Raw genomic sequence first — 16031 nt, 5'->3', positions numbered from 1 at the left:
TGTGGTTCCCCCGTTCCCCCAGCTGTCCTGCCTCATTTAATGGGAAAAAAGAACTTTTAAGATTATCAAAAGGCAGAACATTTCTGTGAAATGTTCATGGCCCGTGGGGGGATGTGGGGCAGGGTTTTTGTTGGACTTAACTTACACATGAGGCTGGTGTTTGCGAGTGTCCTTTCTTTCATTCTATAAATCATCTCCATGGCAATCTGTACTCTGCAGCGTTCCTAGATGTCCATACTTACAGGAGCCAATGTTGGCAGAGAATTTTGCAGAGATGGGCTTGGAAGACTGCAGACCTCCAAGAGATTATTGGACATTAGAAAAGGACATTCACTTGGTCATAGCCCTTGACTACCTCGTGTAGGAATGGAAAGATCTGCCAGTTTTGGGTCTCTCAGTTTGTCATTTTTCCAATCTTAAATTCAGTTTTCCACATTTCTGCAGCAACTTGTGATTTTTTTTAAAAAAAAATTATCATGAAAATCTCCAGCAGTTTAGTGCAAATTTCTCCTCGTAAACACATTTTATGCAGTTTTGACTAATGTACCCATTTTTGCCAGCAATTTCTCACCACACAATGCATTTTTTGCATCTTATTTTCACTAATATGTTCATTCTTATGCAATCTTTCCCCTAATCTATGCATGTTTGTAAACATTCTTTGGTTGCATTGCAAAATGCAAACAAGTGCAAATTTCCAAGGATGGCTGTGTTTCAGTTCTCATATCGTTTTGGAAATTGTGAATTTGATGGATTCGGCTTGAAATGCGAACCGAATTGAAATTATTGCCCATCCCTAATCTGCTCTTTGTTACATCAGTCCACAATGCAAACTCTCCTTTTGTTCAATAAAAAGGCTGTAAAGATGTCTCCCAACCCTAACTTTAACTCTGTTGCCCCTAACTATATGTTAGGAAGGTGCCATAGCTCAGTGGTAGAGCACCTGCTTTGCATGGGGAAGGATTCAGGGTCAGTTCCCAGCATCTCCAGATAGGACTGGGAAAAGACTCCCTGTCTGGGGCTCCAGAGAGCCATTGGCAGTTAGTGTGGACAATCTAGATCAATGGATCAATGGTCTAACTCAGTATAAGGCAACTTGGCTTGTCTCTACACTAGTTAATTTCAGCAGATATATCACTTTCCATACTTTGGATATCCAGTCCTCTAATGTTGGAGCCCTATTCCTCCCCTTCCCAGTTTTAACAGATGGTTTATGCGAGCTGCTATTAATAAATATACAAGAAATTCTTAACTGTCCTGAGAAAGCAATAGGAAAAAGAAAAGCCAGCCTTTTTCACACATAATGAAGATTATCTAGAGGTTTGAGGACAGGATTCGGCCAACAGCTACATAGAACACATATAATACTATTCTGTAGCTGTACATTGGAGAAGAAGATGGATTGTGGGTGGCAAGTTTTAATGAAAGCCATTACTGAACCTTAATAAGCTTCCAAGGAACCCTGGGGCTTTCTGGAACACAGTTTTTAAAAAAACACTGGTTTAAATCAGCGTTTCGAGGTAAATTTTGTAGGCTGCTGCTTGGAGAATACACACACAAACACACAGATACATATGATCTTTTGACTCACTTTGAGATAACTTTTTGAAACGCATGCTTCTGATTGCCAAATAAATAAACTGTATAGAGAACATCAGTGATTTCAAGGAGAGCAACATGGAATTTTGATAATGCTAGTGATGTCTTCCAGGCAAGGCCACTGCCAGGAACCTACGGCAGACATTGTCACAGGTGGTTTGTCAAGGTGATCTGAGATTTTCAGCCACCTCTCATCAGCACTGAACATTCTGGTGGAAGTCTGGGACTGTTGCAGAAACTTTCTGCACTTGGCAAATTTCATATGACTTGGGACTAGAAATGGCACTGATTTTTTTTAAAATTGCATTTATGTTCTACCTTTACGTCAAGGTGCTCAAGATGATGACCATGGTTTTCCTTCTCGGTATTTTATCTTTATAACAACCCTGTGAGGTAGGTTAGGCTGGGAGAGAATGACTAGACCTAGGTCACCCAGTGAACTTGATGACTGAGCAGGGATTTGAACCTTGGTGTCCTAGGTCCTAGTCTAACTAATTACTTTATCATGTTGGCTCTCTAAAGTGATTTTTTTTTTGTCTTAAGTAGGAATGGGGGAGAAATTTGATTCAGTTCACATTAGAAGGTGAATCTGTCAAATCTATATTTCTGAAACAATATGAGAACTGAAATACAGCCATCCTAAGAAATTCACTTATCTGAATTTTGTGATGCAGTCCAACCAATTTTACAGAATTGTATATACTAGGGAAAATTGCTTCCAGAAATGTGTTTATTAGCGAAAATGTCATGCAAAACTGTGTTTATTAAGAGAAATCCCCACTAAAATGCTGATGAATTGTCATGATAATTTTAAAAAAAAGAAAATTGCAAATTACTGTGAACTGAATTTAAGTCTGGGAAAATTAGAATCCAAGAGGAACTGAAATTGACAGATTCATCCATTCCTAATATATACAACCATCTATGTTTCCCAGAAAGGCCGTCTTTTTCTACATATACAAGAGAGGTGAGCACCTTTCTACATTTCCATCCAAACATGAGGAAATTGAAAGCAGTTTAACAGATTTTCAAATCTTGCAAAAAAAGCTTTGTCTGTCTCGGTAACTGACAATGAGAGTCAATTTTAAGAGGCAGCATAAAACTTTCAAATCATAGAGCACAACACCACTCTCAAGATCATTTATCATTGGCCAGCCAAACTAACTGGTAAAACTGCCCAACACCTGTTATAAAACTCTCTCTCTCTCTCTCTCGGTGTATGTGTTTGTGTGCTTCCCCCTTCCTCTTTTTTTTTTATCAGACTGGTAGGAATTCAATTTGAGTAGTTGACTGCAAATTACTGTTCTTAGGATGGAAATGGCTTCAGCTTTGCTATACAGTTGCAATTGCAAATTTAGCTTCTCCTTGTGGGTAAGCAAGTTTAATTTGCAAATCAATCCCTTAGTTACAACCATACACCGGATGACCAGCTCTTGATATCGAAGGGCTGTTTTACATGCTGAGCACGGCTTCATTTTGTTTGTGAGCAAAACACTTACTGTTTGTCCAGTCCTTCACACATACAGCTTGAATGGACATAGCTCAGGGGTAGAGCATCCACTTTGCATGTAGAAGGTCCCAGATTCAACCCACTAGCATCTCCAAGTAAGACCGGGAAAGACTCCCTCTGTGAAACCCCAGAAAGCCGCTGCCAGTCAGTGTTGACAGTACTGAGCTACAATGGACTAGTGGTCTGACTTGCTGTAAGGCAATTTCCTATTTCCCATCACTCACAATAAGATTTCTCTCTATGGTAGCATTAATTTAAAAGGAGCCCAAGGCTTGGGAAAGAAGTGTAGCCTGGTGGTGTAGCATCTGCTTTAGATGCAGAAGGTCCCAGGTTTAACTCCTGCTCTCTCTAGGTAAGCCTGGGGATGCCCCTCTCTCTGAAAATCTGGGGAGCCACTACAGTCAGTGTCAACAGCTAACAGCTAGATGGACCAATGCTCTTACTCAGTACAAGGCAGCTATGTTCCCTAGCTCAACAGTGCAGTCTTGAGGGCCAAGTGGAGAGGTTTGGAGGGTTGCATTCAGCCCTCAGGCCTGAGGTTCCCCTCTCCTGCAGCATAGGCTTCCTGTCAGTGTGGGTGTAACTGGCTGCTGCAGGACCAAGCAGGGTATTTCTTTTCTGCCCATGCCTTGATTAGTGCAGAGGTTCCCAAACTGTGGTCCGTGGACCACCAGTGGTCTACAGAAGTCATTCAGATGGTCCGTGTCATGTCCAAGTTAAATATCCCCAAGTTCATGTTGATTTTTAATTGCTCCTTTTTCATGTTTTTATTGCTTGTTTCATTTTTTTTAATATTGTGTCTTGCGGTGTTGCAGTTTGAATTCCATGGAATGCGAACTGTAACACAATAGCATATAAGAAGTGAAAGAAGCATTAAAAACACCCTTGGAAAAAAATCATGGTCCACCAAAACTCTCAGCAATTTTCAAGAGGGCTGTGGGGAGGAAAAGTTTGGGAACTATTGATCTAGTGGACAGGGTTTCCCACCACCACCACCTGCTGCATATTAAACGCCTCAAGAGGGAAGCAGGGAAGGTAGGTGTGTTTTTAAACAGGTCAGTCTGGTCGCAATTGACAGGAAGGTATAGCGGTTTTGAACAGGTAAGATTAAGCTAGGTGAGCACCCTTAGGCACCTTTGGGGCGAATTGCTAAGGCTTGTTAGTCAGGGCACTGAAACTCATGGCAAAAGTTGGATGTCTTTGGATTAGAGATGACAGAGAATTCAGGTGGTATCTGCTGCTGTTGTTTTTTCATTCCACAAACAATACATAGTTTATCAATGTCCTCCCCTCTATTTGCATTGTGTTTCCTTCGTGTTGAAATGGATGGTGTGGAATATCATGTGATGAAATACATATAATTCCACTTCAGTGGACAGCAAGGCAAATAACATAGTTTTTGTTGGAAGGGGAACCGCAGCGGAATGCAAACAGCACCGCATGTGACAAACACGGGTCGGAATGGAAACCAATGCCTTCTTACACACCTAGTTCCAAGCTAGGCCTGCATGAGGAGGTAGAACTAGTTTCAGCACTGTTAGCCTCTCCTCCGCAGAAGGGATGTAGTTGTCCAGGGTCTGGGGGGGTCTTAGACCCCTTACTTTTTTGAGAGCCGGGTCCTTGTATCCAGCATCCTACAAGGCAATCAGCATGAAAGTGGAAGCCACTGAGAAAAGTCCCAATGAATGTCAATAGCAAGCAAGACTTCATTAGGTCCTACTTCAAAAGTTGTGGAGAGTGAGAATTCTGTAACTGCAGAAGACTGTGAAGCCTTATGATAGCATCCCCTCTACATCATCAAGCAGTTTGGTACTAGCAGGAGATAAAATGTGTAGAAACCGAATCCAGTAATTCAAGCAATATTTCTGACTGTGAGAAAGGACAATCAAACAGTGACAGTGATAGAGAAGCAGAAAGCAGTATTCAAGCCTGGCTCGATTATTCTATAATTTTAAAAGGTTGGATAATCATAGAAGGGGGTGTGGCCATGACTATCATGAAGGGACCCTGTGCTTCTGAACTTGCCACTACGCGTTGCAACTGTAAATAGACGTGGCCCTCGTTTTCAACTGTAGTACCTGCGTCCTACCTCGCTTTCCCTGCCTCCGGTGGCAAAAGGCAATTTCATGCAATGCTGACAATTTGTAAAGATTTCCTTTTGTTACCTTTGGTTACTTAATGCACTTGTTTGATAAATGGCACATTTTTTTTCTCTCTCTCTCCAATCCCCCCTCCCCTGTTTGCTCCGGCCACAAAATTAATAAGAGGAAAAATAAAATTGAAATATATTTTATGTAGCTCTTCAAGTCTATCCTTAAGTGTTCCCCTTCCCCTCTCCCTCCACCCAGGTTTGTTTTTAATCACCGAATCTGGGCCATGATGTTTTTGACAGGTAATTTCCTTAATGCAGTTGACAGAGATTTATTACATGGGGCCCTATTGGATTGCATGCTTTTGTCTGTGAGTGATAAGACTAGATTAGGGTTATCTTGCTCTGAGTGCCTGAAATGATACAGTTTCCTAATAATTCCCTTGAGAATATGGATAGTCCTCTGCAGGAACAGAAAATCATAGATGTAAAAGCTGGACTGGGAAAGAGAGCAGTAAAAGCCCAGTAATATTTATTGCCTCTTGAAACATTAAGAACCACATTGTATGGAAATAGTAAAGCAAAAAACACAATTGTGTCATATCTAAATGAGAGTTCCTGCAAAAAAAAAAGGGCCTATAGCAGAATCCTGAATCAATTTGGAGGTCTTTACTCAACAGGATCATCTGAGCAACTTTGAAGGAAGAGGCTGAAACTAAAGTTTGGCTAATTCCAAATTTGAAGTGAATTTGGATCCTTCTTTGCTAGCAAAACTTCTACAGAACTGTGAGGGTATCCAAAATATTTTTGGTAAAATTGAGGGGATCCAAAGGTGTTTGGGCAAGACTTGCACAATTTCTCATAAGGGAAATATTGTTACTTCTACTACTACTAATTAAAAAAGTTATTTGCAGTTTATTTGCAGTCAATAAAATATACAAAAAGAAACAGAAGGAAAGAGAAAAAGCAACAACTATTACACATCCTGAGTACTAACGATTAATTTGAAATATTCCAAGCATCTTGCTTGGTGAAAACATCTGAAGGCTATTTTGGGGAGCCACAAATCTTTGATAAGACTGATCGCGTTGCTCAAAAGGGAAGGGGATGTGCACACCTACTTTAAAACCTAAATATGCTGTAAAGCATGGATCGGGAACCAGTGGCCTTCTTGATGTGGTTGAATTCCAGTTCCCATCAACGCCAGCCAGCATGTGCAATGGCAGTGATGATAGTTTATTTATTTATTTATTATTTGATTTATATCCTGGCCCTTCCTCCCAGCAGGAACCCAGGAAGGCAAACAAAAACACTTAAAACACTTTAAAACATAATGAAAACACACCTTAAAATACATTAAAACAAAACATCTTTAAAAACATTTTTTTAAAAAGCTTTGAAGATATCTTTAAAAAAGATTAAAAACATATTGGTTTTTTTTTTTTTAAAGGTTTAAAAACATATTAAAAAGCAATTCCAACACAGACACAGACTGGGATGAGGTCTCTACTTAAAAGGCTTGTTGAAAAAGGAAGGTCTTCAGTAGGCGCCAAAAAGATAACAGAGATGGTGCCTGTCTAATATTTAAGGGGAGGGAATTCCACAGGGTAGGTGTACTTGTAGTGCCAACAACATCTGAAAGGCCATAGGTTACTCACCCCTGGAATAGGAAGGAGATTTAAATAAGATGCACGAGAAAATGAAAGGGGGGATGTTGAAGTTTTGTGGGGGGGGAGAAAACATAAGAAACAGATCCCCTCATCCCAGCCTTGACTGCCTGCTGGTCCAGCTCCAAAGCTGGCTCTGTTGCTAAGGCAACCGGAACTTTGTTGAGTCACTTTGTGGGGTGCAAGCTTCTGACTGGGCTGGATGCTTGGTTTCCACCATGGAGGCATCAGCATGTGGATCTCCAACGGTGGTCAAGTACGTGTCTCAGAATCTTCTGCAATGTGCTGGGATTCCTACAGCAGTTGTCTCAAGGGTTTCCTTAGCAGACAAGTCAATGTCAAAAAGAGGAAGGGTAAGGCTCAGTGGTAGAGCATCTGCATCACACACAGAAGGTCCCAGATTCAAGTCCCCATCATCTCCAGGTAGGGCTGGTGAAAGACTTCCTCTCTGAAGACTATCTAGTGGGCTGCCACCAGTCAGTGGGCAGCGCTGTTCTTCATCTTTGGGTTTCCAGATGTTGTTGGACTACAACTCTCATTATCCCCAGCCAGTTTAGCTCATGGTCAGAGTTTGTGGGAGTTGTAGTCCAACCACATCTGAGGACCCAAGGTTAAAGAACACTGGCATAAACAATGTAAAGCTAGATGGACCAATGGTGTGATTCAGTGGAATGATCTGACTCCTATGTTCCTCTGCCTCTTAATTCCCTGAAGGGAAAAGTTTGAAACCTTTTGACCTAGCCCTTTAAGATTTAATTAAAGATGGTTCCAGTCATGATGCATTAAAAAGCTTCTCCCCTTCTCCCCATGGGAAAAAAATTAATCCATTTATGATAAGAGGGGGGGAAACCCTCTGGAGTATTTCGTTGGTGCTTTATAGCACATTGTAATGAATTATGTTTTGGGAGTTGTAAAATTTTCTCATCAGTTGTAATACCTCATTTAATGAATTGATCAAACTGAAATGTAAAGATGTAGCTGCATTTATTTTGTATATTATGTTACGTATAATTTTTAGGCTTGACGTTTATCACCATGGAAGCTGTTATTTTACATATCATTTTCAAACCGTATCAGCCTTAAACACATTTAAATTTAATAAGCAAGTAGATTAGATTTGCTTTAAAGCTAGGCATATCATTACAGTTTGTGCCTCCGTCACTCAGGCGGGCACTTGCTATTAAATGTGGTGTTTAGCTTGCTTTCCAAAACCTAAAAATAATTTATTAAAATGGAGAAATGTATTAAGTCAAGTGATTGACTATAGAGCTCCTTTTGGGGATGGGGAGAATGAGCAATACTTTTACTATTGAGATGTTTATCTCTTGTTTTGTTAACCACCTTGTTTTGAAGGCAGAAGAAGGTCTCACAGATTGTGTAACACACCCTGTGTCCTCCGGTGGCAAAATCCACAGGAAGGGAAATGTCATTTGGAGGGGTAAAAAACCAGCGTTGTTCACTTGAGATTTTTTTATGCATCATAGTTTTAGTTGCTGCTAATGTAGGGTTGTACATAGCCATTTTCTTGTTTGCTTGTGGTGAGTGAGAATCCCCTTCAGGTGACCAGACAAGGAATGGTATGAAAAAAATATATTTCTTTTCTTATTGGCCTATGAATTTATATGCTATGAACTATTAATACAGGACTGTGCAGCTTGGTACATTTTCTCTGGAACTTTGTGAATTTGTTTGAAAGGCTGATCTAACGGCCTGTCTTATGTTTTATGTCTTGGTACCTGATGAGTTAAACATTAGAACAATGTGACAGTTCCTGCCTCCTGTGTCATTATATTTTCCAGTTCTAGTAGATGTGCTTCCAAAATTCATCTCATCCAAATTTCCCCATGGAAATTGGAATGATTGAAATGAAATGGCAAAGGACTGTAGCTCAGTGGCAAAACCTCTGTTTTGTATGCAGACAATCCCAGGTCCAATTCCTGGAATTACTAGTATGACTGGGAGAGACTCCATACCTGAAACCCTGGAAAGTAACTCTGCCAGTCAGTGAATATAATACTGAGCTAAATAGACCAATGGACTGATTCAGTATCCAGGCAGTTTCCTATGTCCCTAAATGGATACATTAAGGACCCTCCAATCTTCCCCCATCCAGCCACCCACTCCTGAATTTTGTACAGGGCTCTGCACATTCTCTCACCTCATTGGCATCTTCCCCAACCCTAAATTGCCACTGCACATGCGTTCATTGAGCGCACACTGCAGAGAAAGAAAACTGAATGCAATTATATGCATGACTGCATTTATATTCATTTGGTATGACATTTTACCAGTGGGCAATGTGAAAGAGCACATATGGGCAAATGTAGGACATTGCAAAAAGTTTGCAATCGCAACAGGATAGCTCTTTTTGCATTTTCACTCTCCACCTCCCGCAAATACATTTGTGTGCATCAGTATATTGAGTTTCAAAGGAGGTGAAAACTAAGGAGGGATTGAGCAGACTAATTCTGTTGTATTCTAGGCCCTATCTGCATTTAAGGCAGCATCATGCCACTCTGAAATGTCATGGATGCTCCAAAATAATCCTGGGAACTATACTCTGTTAAGGGGTGCTTAGAGTTTTTAGAGACTCCTATTCCCCTCATAGAGCTACAGTTTCCAGAGTTTCCTTGGAAGAGGGATTGATTGTTAAACCACTAGTGAACCAAAATGAACACAAATAAATTTTTAAAAGGGTGGGAGGAACTGTCACATATAGTTCTGAACCTTGGAGCAAATTCACATCCCCCTCCTAAATCACCTAATCACCCTACCCAAAATTTGCCATATGCTTAAACTGGGGAGGGGTGGGATTTCATTCATTCAGAACCAAATACTGGAGAAGTGAATAGACTGGTTAGTTGATCTACCTAACTTAACCAAATCAGTTATTTTGTTAGGTTACTTTTAGACAGTAAAGGGCCAAACAGAATGGGCACTGAAGTCTACAAAAGTTTAATTGACAATATTTTTTACACTGGTGTATATTTCCAATAAATGCACTATTACAATCTTTCTCTGCCTTTTCCTCCATAATGCTGTCATGGTGCTGGTTAATGTGGGTTGGTGGGAGAAAGAGAGAGGGAGAGACCTGCTTGAAAGTGTCAGCCCTAAGCAATTATCCCTAATGGACTGGAAGGCAGATCTCCCCATCCAAGCAATTAATCACCAAAGGAAGAAGTGGACAGCATCTTTGCAGGGGGTTCAGGACTGGTAGCTGGTCTGTTTCCAAGAAAATAGAGGATTTGAAAAGTCAGCAAAAATAATCAGTGATGTACGCAGGTGGAAATGCTGAAGGAGAAAAAAGGCCCTACAAAAATACGCTCAAACTTTTTAAAAAAATCAGATGTGTTTCTATGTTTAAAACAAAACAGCTTTAAAGGATATCTGTACTCTGTTTCCAGTAGGGTTGGGCAAAGCTCCTCTCCCTGCCATCATGGACCTTTCATTTTAATTGGTTTTTTTTTGGGGGGGGGTTCTCCAGACTTTTGGAGAGGAAGGGACTAAGGCTTGCAAACTGCATCACGAGGTGGTCTGAGGACTTCACTATTTTTTCCCATACCCTTTCAAAGCACCACCATGGCTTGACTGAGCTCCCACTGACACAACAGCTCTCATGAGCTTTGGAAATGGTGTATGCAGTTTCGCCTAGAATCCAAGAATAGACCTTTGAGATTTGGTGTGAGACTTGACTCCCTCTGAAATCCCCCCCTCTCTCTCTCGCCCCCCCCCACACGGAGTGGACAGACCCTAATTCTGCCCTATGTCAGTTTGGTTGGCACTCAGACTCCCTCCCCTGCATCCCAGATCTCCTCCTCCTCCCTCCTCCTCCTCCTCACTCTGGGAATGCTCTGCAGAGCCCATGACTCTGTGTTTATCTGTATGTATTTTCTGAAACATGTAAATTTTATGCATTTTGTACACGCTCGCTGCTTCAGTAGAATACACATTTCCCCATGCCTTTTGGTGCACTACACCCCTAATAAAGTCTCGGCTTCCACCTTCATCAGCTGCTAACATACAACTGCTGCTACCAAGGTGGCAGTTATAGAGCTTTGAAGGTGGAATGCTCAGAGGGGCTACATTTGCAGAAGCTCACGGATGCTTGTATTGTCCTTCCAGGTTCAGGCCATGTAGTGCCAAAGTGTCCAGGGAGTATATCCAGAAGTTAATGCTGTTGCACTTTTTAGAACCAAAACTGCATTGCAAAATCCAGAGAAATTCCTTATCTGACTGATATTTGTATTCTGATCCACAAGCAAGTTAGGGAACATTAAATCTAGTCAGTCTTCCGTAAAAAGCAGACCAAATAAACTCCTCTTCCATCCTGACACACGAACATATGCAACACTGCTGAACTGTCTCCTGGCTGCAGTGCAACCAAACAAAGTGTACGGGCAACTGTGTTCATCACCAGAGTGTTTCTGTGTGTAAATCTCCTTCCCTGCAAGACGAACACTCCAAGCATCTAGCCACGGGCAAAGAAATACTGGTGGCCTAGCTCACACACTGCCACACTCCTTGTCAATTAATCTGGAAATTTTCATGTCATTATGAGCTGAAGCAGTGGCAGTTAGTAAACAGGTCCTATATAGTTCTTGAAGGGACATATGACACATCACTTCTTGTATATAAGGTCTAGTTTGCACAAGCAGATATTATTGTAAAACTGTCCCTGTTAGGGATGAGGGAGAAATTTGATTCAGTTTGCATTTAAAAGAGGAACTATCAAATTCACACTTTCCAATACAATTTGAGAAGCAAAATGCAGCCGTTCTGCAAATTTCACAATTATCTAAATTTTGTGATGTAGTTCTCAAATTGATGCTTACAAAAAAATGCATATATGAGGGCAAAGTATGCATGAAAATGACTATATTAGTGAAAAGTAACACAAAAATGCATTGTATTAGGAGGAATTGCTTGCAGAAATGTGTACGTTAGTCACAGATGCATACAAAAAAGTGCTCATTTGTACTACGAAGCTGAGGAATTTTCATGAGGGTTTTTACAACAAATTGCTAAATTTAAGACTGGGGAAAAATGAGAGAACTGAAATCAAAATATTCTTTCATCCCTGGTCCCTACACAGTACTACCAATAGAGATGGGGGGGGAGGGATTGTGAGGCTGACACTTGACAATGAATACATCCTTCCATACAGATAATTAGGGTGCCAGGGCAAAGGCTCAGGGCCGGTGCCAGGCATGACTGGGCCCTTGGGCACCAACTTGCCCTGGGTCCTGTGCTCCCTGTCCCACCAGACCATGCTGGATTGTTGCACCTACCTCTTTTTGTGAATGCCCTGCTTGCTGGGCACACTGGTTACTGCCATCAGCCAAGAAGGCAGCGGAGGCTTCTCTAAGGGACTGATACCCACACCACCATCTTCTTTGATGGCATGCATGTGTACTATGCTGCGTGTGCGCACATGCCTGCCATCAGTCAAGATGGTGGTGGGGCATTAGCCCCATAGAGAACCATCTTGGTCCATGGCAGCTGCATGCAAAGCACACAGGGCATTCACAGAAAGGGAAGAGAGGTAGGTGGAGTGGATGGGTGCCACAGGCCCGCATGCCCTGTAGGGGGGCTGGGAGCTCAGTTTCTGTAATCTGTGGCAGGGTCGGGAGTCGACCCTTTCAAGGATTGCAGAAGGGGATCTCTACACCCACACTCTAAGGAGGGGCCCATCAGTGCCCCTCGGCCAGGGCCTGACCTGGCCACCCTTTGGTGCTGTCCCTGGCTAGACTATCACACGTCTCCCATGTCTGGCTTGCTAATGTGTGTGCAATGCTATTCAGCAATGTGATCTTACCTGTAGCGGAAAGCAGTGAAGTCCAGAAACAAGTTCTCTTCCTCATCTGCTATTTGTGTGGATCCAGTTTTGTTTGTTCGGTTTATGCTCTGAATGAGACTTATCCTATTTTCCTTTTCAAAGAAAATCTAGCGCATGGTTAGTAATATTAGGAACAAGGCACTATAAAAATGGAGCTGTGTGGAAGTGTATAGCAGTGCATCTCAAACTTTGTCTCAGTGTTGGGGGCATTTTAAAAGATAAGAGCTTAATCCAGACATCTACAATGATGATTCCCTTCAGCACAACAATAAATTTACCAAAGTTCCTTTTATCTTTAATAATTCAAGACTCTCTGAGTGTTTAAAGGTTTGCCTGTTCTATCATTTAAGAAATCTGATAGCAATCTGTTAGAAATAATAGGAAACATATCTCAACAACAGACAAAAACATATATATTGTACAGTTTATAAAGTCTGACTTTCAAGTGGAAGTCAGGACTCTAAACCAGGTGTGGGGAATCTTTGGCCCTCCAGATGTTGGTGAACTACAACTCCCATCAACCCTGACCATTGGACAGGCTTGATGGGCCTGATAAGAATTGTCGTTCAGAAACTTCTAGAGGGCCAAAGGTTTCTCACAACCGTTCTTTACCATTAACTACCAAAAGTACTTCCTTCTTTAAAAGGTGAGTGAGTAATGGTGTCCATAAATTAACATAACAAAACGCTTATGATTATATTTTTCAGGGTGGCATGAAGAAGTCCTTTCTTTTGTCTGTCCTGAACCTTCCAACATTCAGCTTCATTGGATGTCCACACATTCTAGAGTTATGAGAAAGGAGAAAAACTTTCCTCTATCCAATTTCTCCATGCTGTGCATAATTGTATACACTTCTATCATGTCATCTCTTACCTGCCTTTTCTCTAAACTAAAAAGCCCCCCCCCCCGCTGTTGTAACTTTTCCCCATAGGGGAGGGAAGGTTCTCATAGGCTCCTTCTGTGGCAATAAAAACATAAAATAATAGTAATAATTAAATACCTAAGAATTTGCTGTCCTTGCTAACAAGTATATAAATTAGATAACTATCAATTTGCGCCACTCAAAATCAGCTGTCTGAGGCAGCTGCCTCACTCTGCCTAACGGCTGGGCCAGCCCTGTGGGAGAAAGTGGAACTAACATTTTCTGTCTTCCGGGGCAGAAACAGCTGGCACAGTGTGCCCTTTTTTCAAAAGCAGCAGCCTCTATATTCCCTCTTTTGGTGTGAGACTAAATGATTAAAGACTTGTAAAACAATATGTACTCTGGGGAAAAAGGGGGTATCAAAATCATCATCGTTATTAACAATCACAACAATAAATATATCTGGGATTGTAGTCATTAAAAACTTGTGTAGCTTTCTAGAATTCCAAGCAACTGAAAGGAGAGTGATGCCGACAGAACCTTTACAGTGATTAAATGATTGCCTGAGTTAGTAGGGTGCATACTGCTAATTAAAACTAATTAAGGAGTACTCACCATCTTAGTAAATTGCATTAGAAGTACAGGGAGGGGGGAAATTGTTTAAACACACACATATATGCAGCATTTGCTGTCTCAGGGATTTTGGCTTTATTTTCATTATGGCTTCACCCATCTTATCTGGGGCAATGCAGCATTTTCTGCAACAAATATGTAGATTGTGGAAGTAAAATATGAATGCATCTCAGGTAGGGACGTGTGTGTTTATTTTATTCATTTATTTATTGAATTTATTAGTCACCCATCTGGCTGGTTATCCAGCCACTCTGGGCGACGTTCAAAATAGACGTGTGTGTTGGAAACAGCTACACAGGCCTCTGAACTGGAGCCCCAGGTTTATCTGGATGGAAGCTCTAGCCACGAGAGTGGGGGGCTATGTAGAAATTTGTTTTATCTCAAAAATTTCATGTGCATATTCTCTTTCCATGTTTTTAAGTGTGTTTTGCAGAAAATAGTGGCAGAATGGTGAGGGTTCCCCCCCTGCATTAGATTTAGTGATGCCCCAACTCAGGAGTGGGGATCCCCAGATGCCAAATGTGGCCCTCCAGGCCTCTTTGTTTTGCCCCAGGCCTCATTCCTCACTGGCCTTGTTTCACACCCTCCTTGAATGTATTTGCTGGCTGGAATGTATCCTAGAACACTGATTATGCCTCTTGCTTGCTTGGATGGAGAACAGAAAGGGGTGTGCGAGAAATTAGCTTAATGCACAAAGGTAACATTTGCATTAATTGATCTGCGCACTCCAGTACCACCTACCACTTGCATGTGCCTCTCCCCCAACGGTTGTCCATAAAGGAAAGTGGTCCCTTGGGTTGAAGAAGACTTCTCAGTCTTGCCCCGACTCTTTGCACACTGGATGCCATTTCCGGTAAAGGTAACAAGAGTTTATTTTGAATTCAGAGTGGGAAAAGCGCCCTAGCCTGTTTCCTAACTTCTTTGCTCAAGATTAATTATGAGAGGAAAGGAGAAAGGCAATTACTGAATAAAGCAACAACTGAATATTCTAATAGCTTTGCGCTTGCAGTGGGAAACCACGTGCAAATACTGGGAGGGAGATGAAGGATGCAATCTGAAACCCAGCCTAGGCTTGAAAAAAGCAATGAAATTATTAGCAGCAGCTTCCATGCATTTGGTAACTGAAGGGTAAGGACAGTCAGGATCCGATAGCTTAGCTCAGGATGGAGAATATCAGGCCTGGGAGCCAAATGTAGGATTCCAGGCCTCTCTGTGTGGTCCTCACAACTCTTCCCCAGACCACATCTCTCCCTGGTCCTGCTCTGCTTCCTGCCTGGCTGGAGTGTGCCCTTGAGCTCTGATTGCACTTTTTGCTTGTCAGGATGGAAGATAGGGAGGGGGTTGCGAGTGTGTTTAGAAACTAGCCTACACTACAAAGGTAAAATTCATGTTCATTGCTCCACCTGCTTTTATTTATTTATTTATTTATTTTGTTGCATTTATATACCGCCCATAGCAAGTAGCCTCTGGCCCCTCCCAACACTGCCATGTAGCCCCCAAGAAGTTGCCCAGAACGAAATGCAGCCCTCAGGCTGAGAAAATTTCCCTACCCCTGGCTTAGCTAACAGCAGAACATCTCCCGTTACTGGATCTGTGCATGTTTTTACTAACCGGTACACGTGAACCCATGTTTTTTTAATGAAAGCACAACTATGGGGATCTTTAATCTGGAGACAGCTGAGCACCACAATAGGCCTTGTGTTACACTGCTCCCAATTTAGAAATTCCAATACCATCTGGCTTATTTGGGGGAAATCAGCAAGAACCAACAAATGTCGAGATAAATGCGAATAAAATATTTATTACAATGAGTAGAACGGTTTTGCGACTTAAAG

The sequence above is a fragment of the Rhineura floridana genome, chromosome 17 (assembly GCF_030035675.1).
Source record: "Rhineura floridana isolate rRhiFlo1 chromosome 17, rRhiFlo1.hap2, whole genome shotgun sequence".
Taxonomy (NCBI): Eukaryota; Metazoa; Chordata; class Lepidosauria; order Squamata; family Rhineuridae; genus Rhineura; species Rhineura floridana.
This window is presented reverse-complemented; position numbering follows the sequence as displayed.